General features: G+C 41.4%; 1 pseudogene; it reads right to left on the reverse strand.

Annotated features, from left to right (window-relative positions):
• Positions 1-2,976: 2,976 nt before the first annotated feature.
• On the reverse strand, positions 2,977-11,213 carry LOC135641360 (cyclic nucleotide-gated ion channel 4-like; annotated as a pseudogene).
• Between the last annotated feature and the right edge of the window lie 738 nt (positions 11,214-11,951).

Raw genomic sequence — 11,951 nt, forward strand, 5'->3', positions numbered from 1 at the left:
TTCCTGCACATCTCCTCCATCACCCTGATATACTAGAGGAGTAACTGGGTCATAATATGCTAATACTTTTGCAGAAGTCTTGGTTGATATCTTCTTCTTCAAATCTTTAAAGGTTTGATCCTCAAAGAAGACTACATCTCTACTTCTGAACACCTTCCGCTTTTCTGGATCCCAAAGCCTGTAACCAAACTGATCATGTGAGTAACTAAACAAAATATATATTTTAGTCTTATCATCTAGCTTGGACCTCTCATTGTCTAGAACATGTGCAAATGTATGACAACCAAACACTCTCAAATGCTTGTAGGAAATATTTTTCCCTGACCATACATGCCATGCAACATCACCATCTAGGGTTGTACATGGTGACAAGTTGATCACATCAACTGTAGTCCTCAAAGCCTCATCCCAAAACCTTCTAGGTAGCTTGGCCTGTAAAAGCATACATCTGATCTTTTCCATGATGGTGCGGTTTATCCTCTCTGTAATTGCATTATGCTGAAGTGTACCAGGAACTGTCATCTCATGTTGGATCTGATGTGATCTACAATAATCATTAAACAATCCTGTATACTGACCACCATTATCTGATCTTATGTATTTCAATTGTCTTTCTGTCTCCCTTTCAACACTGGTATGAAATTCTTTGAAGATATTAATCACCTGATCTTTAGTCTCTAAAGCATAGGCCCAAACTTTCATGGAAAAATCATCTATAAAAGTGACAAAATAAAGTGCACCACTTATACTAAGAATATCAACAAATCCACCATAAGTTTTTTGTCCTCAAAGGACCATATATATCTGTATAAACATGATCTAAAGCATGCATTTTTCTAGATAAAGCAAGACTAATAAATAAAACTCTATATTGTTTACCAACTAAACAATCAATACAAGGGTTTAAATATATACCTCTAAGGTCTGGTAATACCTGTCTCTTAGAAAGAGCTTGCAGCCCATTCTCACTCATGTGTCCCAGTCGCCTATGCCACAAATTCATACTGAAGTCTTTCTCTGTAGCATTTAACTACTCACCACAAGCTTTGGCCTGTAACCTGTATAAGGTGTGATATTTCTTTCCACTAACTATAACAAGAGAATCCTTACTAAGCTTACATTGCCCTTTGTAAAATATGCTATCATGGTCTTTATCATCTAGTCTTCTAATTGAAATTAAATTTAGCCTCAAGTCAACCATATGTCTCACATCCTTAAGTACAAACTTGCAGCCAAGGTTGGTCTTTAAATGGATATCACCCATGCCAATGATATCTGTTGTATCATAGTTGCTTATCTTGACAACACCAAAATTTCTAGACCTGTATGTAACAAAAAACTTCCTCCGTGGTGTAGCATGATAAGAAGCACCTGTGTCAATCACCCCACTAAAAATCTTCACACATAAGAAAAAATATCATTAGAAGGAGACAAAATCAAATAATTATCACCTTGCACTTGCACTGTAGCTATAGTATTATTCTTTGACTTTATAGACTCCACTTCTATTCCCTTTTTCTTGTTCTTCTTATGTTGTTTATATTGATTCTTGTAATGTCCTTTCTCACCACAATTATAGCAAATAATATCTTTTCTTGATCTTGATTTGCTCCTACTCAAGCGTGAACTGCTTCTAGGCTTTGACCTTCCTCTATTCTCTGAGATAAGTGCCTGTGAATTATTCTGAGATGTTGCTAAATTTTTTCTTCTTAACTCCTCGTTCAACAAACTTTTTTTTACTTGACTCATGGTGATAACACCATGTGGCGTAGAATTACTGAGGGAAACCATCAGTGTTTCCAACTTTCTAGTAATGAACTGAGAAGTAACAATGCCTATAACTCATCATCAAGAGATATTTTCATAGAGGATAGTTGGTTAGTAATACTCTATATTTCATTCAAATGCTCAACAATAGAAGCACTCTCTATATTTTAGGTTCACAAGTTTTCTAATCAAAAAAGCTTTATTACCAGTTGTTTTTCTTTCATAGAGGCCTTCCAATTTTTTTCCAAAGAGGAAATGTAGAACTTTCAATAGAAACATGATGAAAGACACTATCATCAAGCTACTGTCGAATAAACCTAACTATTTTTCGATCTAACCTCTTCCACTCATCATTTATTATAATTATGGGTTTTGCACTATCCCCTTGCAAAGGTCCATACAAATCTTTGCAATACAAGAGATCTTCCATGCTTGGTTTTCATATCATCCAATTGTTTCTATTCAAACTAATCATACGAGAAACACTATTGGCCTCAATGTTTAAATACAAAATTAAATCACCAAAACTCTATTCTGACACCAGTTGATGGGATATAAAGAGAAATAACTTTTGTATATGAACAAATACTAGCAGACCATAATATGCAGCGTAATTAAATGGGACCACAATCAAATAGAACACTAAGATATACGTGGAAAACCCTTTCAATGTGAAGGGTAAAAACTATAGGGTAAAATAGAAATAATCCACTATAATAATAATGAATATATAAATCTCAATCTCTTGTCCAAAACTCTAGCAACAATCATAAGAGAATAACTGGGATATAAGGATCACGTCACTATGCACAATATCTAAATTCTTCCTAAGTAATCACAGTAAGAATCTACTGTATATCTAATCTAACCTGAGATGAAAACACTGCTAGATGATTGATAATAGTCTCTCTGCATTATTCTTGTCTTCTTCCCTTTCTTTCTCTTGTTTTTTTGCCTTATTCTCCTCCTTTTCTTTGGAATCACATGGCTGTATTATTCACCACGTTGCTGCCCTTTTATGCTTCTTTCTGCCTTTAAAACATAGCCACCCACACCCCCCTAATATGAATTAGGATTATGTTAAGTGAGGAGATGGGCTGTGGGCTGATAAAACCCACCATGGGCTGAATGTGGGCTGTCAACCCAACAGCGCAGCGCCATGTACTGTCTCAGCCTATTCTCTTCCATCAACGAGGAGCGAGGAGGAGGCTAGCATGGCCGTACGAGCAACAAGGATGTCACCGTCAGTCGATGTCTGTGCCTCCACCACGCTAGTTGGATCGCCTCCGTTAGTTCCACGACCACGAGCGTGGACGACGACAGTGACAATCGATCCATGGACGGGCGGTGGAGGCACCACGACAGGAGCTCGTCGCCGCTGAAGTTCCCCAACCCTAGCGTGCAGTAGCTCTTCACGCCGTCGCGCAGGACTTGACTGCTATGTAGATGGCCTCTCACCACAAACAACATCTTGCACTAGATTGAATTGGGCCTATTGAGCCCAAATCATTAATCAAAAGGAAATTAAAAGGTGAAAAAAGATAGCGAATGAAAGGGTAACGACACATAGAGAGAGAAAGATTAGGATCTTGAGTTTTTTGCTTGACGATCAGTGGCCAAACGTTGTCAGTTTTGACCCAAATTTTATACAGAGAATCCTTATAGTAAGCTCTACAATCCTAAAAGTGTTGATCTATAGTTTATCCTCTCTGAGGTACTTTCCTATTATACCTACTTTGTGAGATATATAATTCTCTTTTGAGGAGATCCATCCTATGTGACGATGATATGCTAGAGCCAAGATCTATGTTCTTGATGTTATTGTGATCCTCTAGTTATTCTAGAGAAGATTTACTATAAACATGTTATCATTACTATTGATAGTGGAAATTTGAAGTGGACTATGGTCCCGTGGTTTTTCTCGCATTGGGTTTTTCATGTTAAAATTTTGGTCTCACTGTGTGATTAATTTATTGTTATACTGTTTATATGTTTCGATATCAAGTTAATATTTTGACGAGGAACCCATTTTGATAAATTATTTCGTTTTAATAGGTTTTTCCCAACAGTAGTGTGATATGAGAGGAGTCGCATGCAGAACTATCAAACGAGCACAGGGAGAGAAGAAGACGAAACGGCCTAGAGGTTTAAGGCAGCAGGGGCTTACGGTTTCTCCCCTGGGGAATACGAGAGACCGACTCTGTCGCATATGTTCTCCAGCACCAGCTCTTCCATGTGTTGGAACAGAGGCACCTGCAATGCTTTCAAACTTGAGCCCATTGCTAAGCCAGAACGATGGAGGAGACGATATCGTCAACACGAACACCTGTCGAACAAGGTCGAGGGAGAGATGGTACTTGATGTCCCGCCTCATCTGATGGGGATAAAAAGAGGAATAACCTTTGTATAGGAACAAATACTAGAAGACCAAAATACGTAGCGGAATAAAATGGAAACACAATCAAACAGAACACCAAGATATACGTGGAAAACCCATTCAATGTGAAGGGTAAAAACCACGGGGCAAACTAGAGATAATCCACTATGAGAATAATGAATATACAAATCTCAATCTCTTGCCCAAAACCCTAGCAACAACCACAAGAGAATAACTGGGATACAAGGATCACGTCACTGCCCACAATATCTAAAACCTCCCCAAGTAATCACAGCAAGAGTCTACTGTAGATTTGATCTAACCTGAGATGAGAACACTGCTAGATGATTGTGAACAGTCTCTCTGCGTTGTCCTTGTCTTCTTCCCTTTCTTTCTCTTCCTTTTTCTGCCTTGATCTCCTTCTTCTCTTTGGAATCCCGTGGCCTCAAAGATCTGCCTCGTTGCTGCCTTTTTATAGCCTTAATCTGCCTTTAAAACGTAGCCACCACCCCCCCTAATCTTAATTAGGGTTAGGTTAAGAGAGGGTGTGGGCTGTGGGTTGATAAAGCCCACATGGGCTGAATATGGGCCATCAGCCCAACAACCTCCCCCTTCAGCCCATAAGGGAGGCTATCCCATGACTCCTCAATGTGAAGCCATGCCGACCAACTGTCGGCATATCTCCTGTCTTTCTTTTGGTAAGGTCTTCGTCAACATGTCTGCTCCGTTGTCATCTGTATGAATTTTCTGAAGCTGCAACTGCTTCTCTTCAAATACATTTCGAATCCAGTGGTATCTGACATCTATATGCTTTGACTTGGAATGAAACATTGGGTTCTTACACAAATGGATGGCACTCTGGCTGTCACAATGCACCACATAATTTTCCTGTTTCAACCCCAATTCTTGTAAGAATTCTTTCATCCATAACATTTCTTTGCATACCTCTGTAGCAGCAATATATTCTGCTTCTGTGGTGGAGAGAGCAATACACCTTTGTAACCTGGATTGCCATGACACAGCTCCCCCTGCAAAAGTAAGTACATAACCTGAAGTAGACTTCCTCGTATCTATATCTCTTGCCATATCTGTATCTGTGTAACATTTTAACACAGGTGGTCCACCTCCAAAGCTTAAACAAACCTTAGAGCTCCCTTTGAGATATCTAAAAATCCACTTCACTGCTGCCCAGTGCTCTTTGCCTGGATTTGCAAGAAATCTGCTAGTAACACCCACTGCATATGCGATGTCTGGCCTCGTACATACCATTGCATACATTAAACTTCCAACTGCTGAAGCATAAGGAACCTTTTGCATTTTCTCCTTCTCCTCATCACTTGACGGACTCTGTTTTGAGCACAACTTGAAGTGACCTGCAAGAGGAGAACCAACTGGCTTAGCATTGCTCATACTGAATCTTTCCAATACCTTCTCGATGTATTTCTCCTGTGACAACCAAATCTTCTTGTTTTTCCTGTCACGAGAAATCTGCATGCCTAGTATTTGCTTTGCTGGCCCCATGTCCTTCATTGCAAAAGACTCACTCATTTCCTTCTTCAACCTGTCAATTTTAGACATATCTTTCCCAAGAATAAGCATGTCATCAACATAAAGTAAGAGAATAATAAAATCCTCACCAAACCATTTGATGTACACATAATGATCTGAAGCCGTTCTTTTGTATCCATTTTCTGTCATAAATGAATCAAACTTTCTGTACCACTGTCTTGGAGCTTGCTTTAGCCCATACAAGTTCTTCTTCAACTTGCAGACAAAATTATCTTTACCTTTGACTTTAAAGCCTTCTGGTTGCTCCATATAAATTTCCTCCTCCAAATCACCATGAAGGAAAGCTGTCTTCACATCTAACTGCTCAACCTCCAAGTCCTGGCTAGCAGCAATACCAAGAGCAACACGAATAGAAGACATTTTAACAACAAAAGAAAATATCTCTTCAAAGTCAATACCTTTCTTTTGACCAAAGCCTTTCACAACCAATCTAGCTTTGTACTTTGGTTGAGAACAATATTTTTGAGTCTTCAACCTAAAAACCCACTTGTTCTTCAAGGCCTTCATTCCATTTGGTAGCAGCACCAAATCATAAGTGTGGTTCTTCTGAAGAGCATCCATCTCTTCCTGCATAGCAGCTAGCCACTTCTCTTTCTGTTCACTCTCAACTGCTTCCTGGTAACTCTCTGGTTCACCTGCATCAGTAAGCATCACATACTCATCTGTAGAGTATCTTCTGGAAGGTTGACGTTGTCTAGAAGATCTTCTCAACTGAGGTTCTGCGGGAACTTGCTCTCCTACTTCTTCTTGCTCAACATGTCCTACAGGTAGATCAATATCAGGTTCTACACCATCTTCCTGCATATCTCCCCCATAACCCTGATATACTGGAGGAGTAACTGGGTCACAATCTGCTAATCCTTCTACAGAAGTCTTGGCTGGTGCCTTCTTCTTCAAATCCTCAAAGGTTTGATCCTCAAAGAAGATCACATCTCTGCTCCTGAACACCTTCTGCTTTTCTGGATCCCAAAGCCTGTAACCAAACTGATCATGTGAGTAACCAAGAAAAATACATTCTTTAGACTTACCATCCAGCTTGGACCTCTCATTATCTGGAACATGTGCAAATGCACGACAACCAAACACTTTCAAATGCCTGTAGGAAACATCTTTCCCTGACCATACATGCTCTGCAACATCACCATCTAGGGCTGTACATGGTGATAAGTTGATCACATCAACTGCAGTCCTCAAAGCCTCATCCCAAAACCTTTTGGGTAGCTTGGCCTGTGAACGCATACATCTGATCTTTTCCATGATGGTGCGGTTCATCCTCTCTGCAATTGCATTATGCTGAGGTGTACCAGGAACTGTCATCTCATGTTGGATTCCATGTGACCTGCAATAGTCATTAAACAATCCTGTATACTCACCACCATTATCTGATCTTATGCATTTCAATTTCCTTTCTGTCTCCCTTTCAACCCTGGCATGAAACTCTTTAAAGACATTAATAACCTGATCTTTGGTCTTCAAAGCATAGGCCCAAACTTTCCTAGAAAAATCATCTATAAAAGTGACAAAATAAAGTGCACCACTTATACCAAGAACATCAACAGATCCACCAGGAGTTTTTGTCCTCAAAGGACCACATACATCTGTATAAACACGGTCTAAGGCATGCATTTTTCTAGACAAAGCAGCACTAGCAAATGAAACTCTATGTTGTTTACCAGCTAAACAATCAATACAAGGGTTCAGATATATACCTCTGAGATCTGGTAATACCTCTCTCTTGGAAAGAGTTTGCAGCCCCTTCTCGCTCATGTGTCCCAATCGCCTATGCCACAACTCCATACTGAAGTCTTTCTCTGTAGCATTTAACTGCTCACCATAAGCTTTAGCCTGCAACCTGTACAAAGTATGACATTTCTTTCCATTAGTTATAACAAGAGAACCCTTACTGAGTTTCCATTGCCCTCTGTGAAATCTGCTTTCATAGTCTTCATCATCTAGTCTTCCAACTGAAATTAAATTCAGCCTCAAGTCAACCACATGTCTCACATCCTTAAGTACCAACTTGCAGCCAAGGTTGGTCTTTAAATGGATGTCACCCATGCCAATGATGTCTGCTGTGCCATAGTTGCCCATCTTGACAACACCAAAGTTTCCAGACCTGTATGTAGTAAAAAACTCCATCCGAGGTGTAGCATGATAAGAAGCACCTGTGTCAATCACCCACTCAAGATCCTGACACACACAAGAAAAAATATCATCAGAAGGAGACAAAATCAAATAATCACCACCTTGCACTGTAGCTGTAGTATTATCCTTTGATTCTGTAGACTCCACTTCTTTTCCCTTTTTCTTGTTCTTCTTAGGTTGCTTACATTGGTTCTTGTAATGTCCTTTCTCACCACAGTTATAGCAAACAATATCTTTTCTTGATCTTGACTTGCTCCTACCCATACGTGAACTGCTTCTGAACTTTGACCTTCCTCTGTTCTCTGAGATAAGTGACTGTGAATCATTCTGAGATGTTGCTGAACTCTTTCTTCTCAACTCCTCATTCAACAAACTGCTTGTTACTTGACTCATAGTGACAATACCATCTGGCGCAGAATTACTGAGGGAAACCACTAGTGTCTCCCAACTTTCTGAACTGAGAAGTAACAATGCCTGCAACTCATCATCAAGAGACATTTTCATAGAGGATAACTGGTTAGTAATACTCTGCATTTCATTCAAATGCTCAGCAATAGAAGCACCCTCTCTATATTTTAGGTTCACAAGTTTTCTGATCAAAAAAGCTTTGTTGCCAGCTGTTTTTCTCTCATAGAAACTTTCCAATTTTTTCCAAAGAGAATATGCAGAAATTTCAGTAGAAACATGGTGAAAGACACTATCATCAAGCCACTGTCTAATAAACCCAATTGTTTTTCGATCTAACCTCTTCCACTCATCATCTGTCATAGTTGTAGGTTTTGCACTATCCCCTTGCAAAGGTCCATACAAATCTTTGCAATACAAGAGATCTTCCATTCTTGGTTTCCATATCATCCAATTATTTCCATTTAAACTAATCATGCGAGAAATATTACTGGCCTCCATGTTCAAATACAAAAATTAAATCACCAAAACCCCGCTCTGATACCAGTTGATGGGGATAAAAAGAGGAATAACCTTTGTATAGGAACAAATACTAGAAGACCAAAATACGCAGCGGAATAAAATGGAAACACAATCAAACAGAACACCAAGATATACGTGGAAAACCCATTCAATGTGAAGGGTAAAAATCACGGGGCAAACTAGAGATAATCCACTATGAGAATAATGAATATACAAATCTCAATCTCTTGCCCAAAACCCTAGCAACAACCACAAGAGAATAACTGGGATACAAGGATCACGTCACTGCCCACAATATCTAAAACCTCCCCAAGTAATCACAGCAAGAGTCTACTGTAGATTTGATCTAACCTGAGATGAGAACACTGCTAGATGATTGTGAACAGTCTCTCTACGTTGTCCTTGTCTTCTTCCCTTTCTTTCTCTTCCTTTTCTGCCTTGATCTCCTTCTTCTCTTTGGAATCCCGTGGCCTCAAAGATCTGCCTCGTTGCTGCCTTTTTATAGCCTTAATCTGCCTCTAAAACGCAGCCACCACCCCCCCTAATCTTAATTAGGGTTAGGTTAAGAGAGGGTGTGGGCTGTGGACTGATAAAGCCCACATGGGCTGAATATGGGCCATCAGCCCAACATCATCCCCTCGGGCAGGTGCCGCATCATCTCGAACTCGTCTACCCCCCTCATGGCCGCCCATCTCTGCCGCTCATACTGCCGCACCCTCTTCCTGATCTCAAAGCGCAAATTCCTGCGCCGCATCCACCGATCCAAGATCCGCATCCTCGACTGCAGCGCTTGCTTCTTCGACGTCGTCGCATGCAGGAAGACCTGCGCCGAGCTTGTAAGCGCTTCCACAACCAACTTCCAGCCATGCAGAGCTGTTCGTCGGATCGCTCACCTCGATGTTCCGGATAAGCGTCGTAACTAAAAGCAGCGCACTGGTGACGATGATGATGTTGAAGGTGATCTCGAGCCACTCGGTCGTGCTCAAGATGGTCCCAAACGTGCTGAATGCCGAAGCAAACAATAAAAAAGACTTCAACTTTGATCTCCGAATGGGAGATAACGTGATTTACCTGAGAGTCATCAGACCCCAGAAGATTGGAAACAGGATTTTCTCTAAGCGATTACGATTAGAAACCAGAGTGACTGCCCACTTGTAAGATCCATACTCGAAGTTGTCGCTGCGGTCAAGGCACATGGATCGAGCGTGCAGGTTCTGAGCCCAAGCCATTCGCTCCCCATCTACGATTGATGTGGTGGTGCCATAATACACAGGATCTGCACATGCCATTGTCCTAATTCTGCATCCGCTCGTCACCATGCACTGCTGTTCGAGGCACTTGATCGCTCTCTGAATCTCTAGTAAGTACCAGCAAGCGCCTGCTGCCTGTTGAGAGGGTAAGCTGTGAAGAACACCACGTCATAACTCACTGGAAGCTGTCAAATACTCACATGAGAGGCGACGAAGTAAGCTGTCAAGTTAAGAGCAATTTCTCCCCAGATGGTACCGAAGATGTAGCCCAAGAGATTCTGCAACTTTCGGAGGAAGCAGACGGAGTGATAGACCTTGGGGAGGTATTGCGACAGGAAGGAGGTCAAGAAGACGGTCATCACCGGAGTCGTCATCCCTTTGCGTATCATTGCAGGAGCTACCATCCACAGTACAACCTGCAACATAGGACACCATCCAGTAACACTAATTCTTATCCATACCTCTCTCTCTCTCTCTCTCTCTCTCTCTCTAGAGTGTGTGTGTGTGGGTGCGTTAGCTCGTGTTTTGGCATGTAGACAATGACAGAGAACGAGCTACACTAGTGAGAGCTTGTTCCGTGGAGGAAGTTGAGGACCACTGTCCCTTTCCTGTCAAAGAACAAAGCACCGAGTCATTAATAAGGACGGCATGCATGACCATTGTTTTCACCTACCCAAAGCACCAAAACTTTGTTGAACTGCTGAATCGGTCTCTTGAAATAATTGCCAGTCATGTTCTTGAAATGATTTGACTGTAGAAACAATGGAGAAAGATGGGATCACTACCTGAGGTACAGGGAGTATGATGAAGTGATCCAAGACAAAGACTGTCTTCGTTCTCAAGTAGCCTCGAGTGGCTGTAGACCTGGAACCATCCTTCTCTGCCGTACCCGACCTTCGCATCGCGTTGTAGGCCATGGACATCTGCAGGCACATGTTCAGCAGGTGCACCGCGTCAGCCATGCACCGGAGAGCAGTGACGATGACCGCGAACCACCCGACGACGAAGAGGCACATGCACGCCCAGCTAATGGAGAGGCAGTAGAAGAAGAGAGGGTCCACGACGAGCCCAGCTGCGCATACTAGGAGGAACACCCGGTTCCACTCCAGGAGCCACCTGGCATGGCGATCCGACGAAGGGTTCCTCCGCCGCACAGACTCCTCGTCATGCGAGCTCATCGTGGAGGCGAACACAGACGGTGGAAGGAGGAAGAGATGCTCAGGACGAACACGAACGCGAGACACTAGTCTTGTCTTGGTTATGTACTTGCACTATTGGGCCTGGGGAATGACAAGAGCCTCCACCGTTGGTTAAATCTGCTATAGCAAGTGAAGAGAGAGGGCTGTTCTAGTACTGCTTTGACCGTGACACCATGGTGTCTACTTCCTCGTTCTATGATCCAATGATTCAATGCTCTGCCGTGGACTTTTCTACCTCAGCGCATGTTTGGGGCCAGCCGCGTTTGGACGGGACGATTTAGATATTTATAAGAGAAACAGAAAAAATATACGATCTCGACGAATTATTTTTAAATAAATTAAATAATCACACGTAAGAACCATAATATTTTGTGACTCGTTGGTAAAACATGCTACTCTTTCTATCACTTCTATCACTACCTTAGCAACCAAATGATTAAAAAAAATAAGTTGATAATTTATTGGCTATCTTTTATGGGTTCACTAAAACTTATTGGTGGGTCTCTTTGTATGTGTTATCCGAAAAGAGAAGGACTTAAATGATTACTTGTTCATCAGAACAAAATTATAGTAGATAGGATTCTCATAAAAACATCTTTAGAAAAATTAGCTAAACCCAATCATTTCTCAAGAACAATACCTAAGGGATCTGATACTATCACATGGATATGAAACGTACATATTGATGCTTATGATTTTGATAGTCATATAAGTGAT

Source organism: Musa acuminata, chromosome BXJ3-6 (assembly GCF_036884655.1).
Source record: "Musa acuminata AAA Group cultivar baxijiao chromosome BXJ3-6, Cavendish_Baxijiao_AAA, whole genome shotgun sequence".
Classification (NCBI taxonomy): Eukaryota; Viridiplantae; Streptophyta; class Magnoliopsida; order Zingiberales; family Musaceae; genus Musa; species Musa acuminata.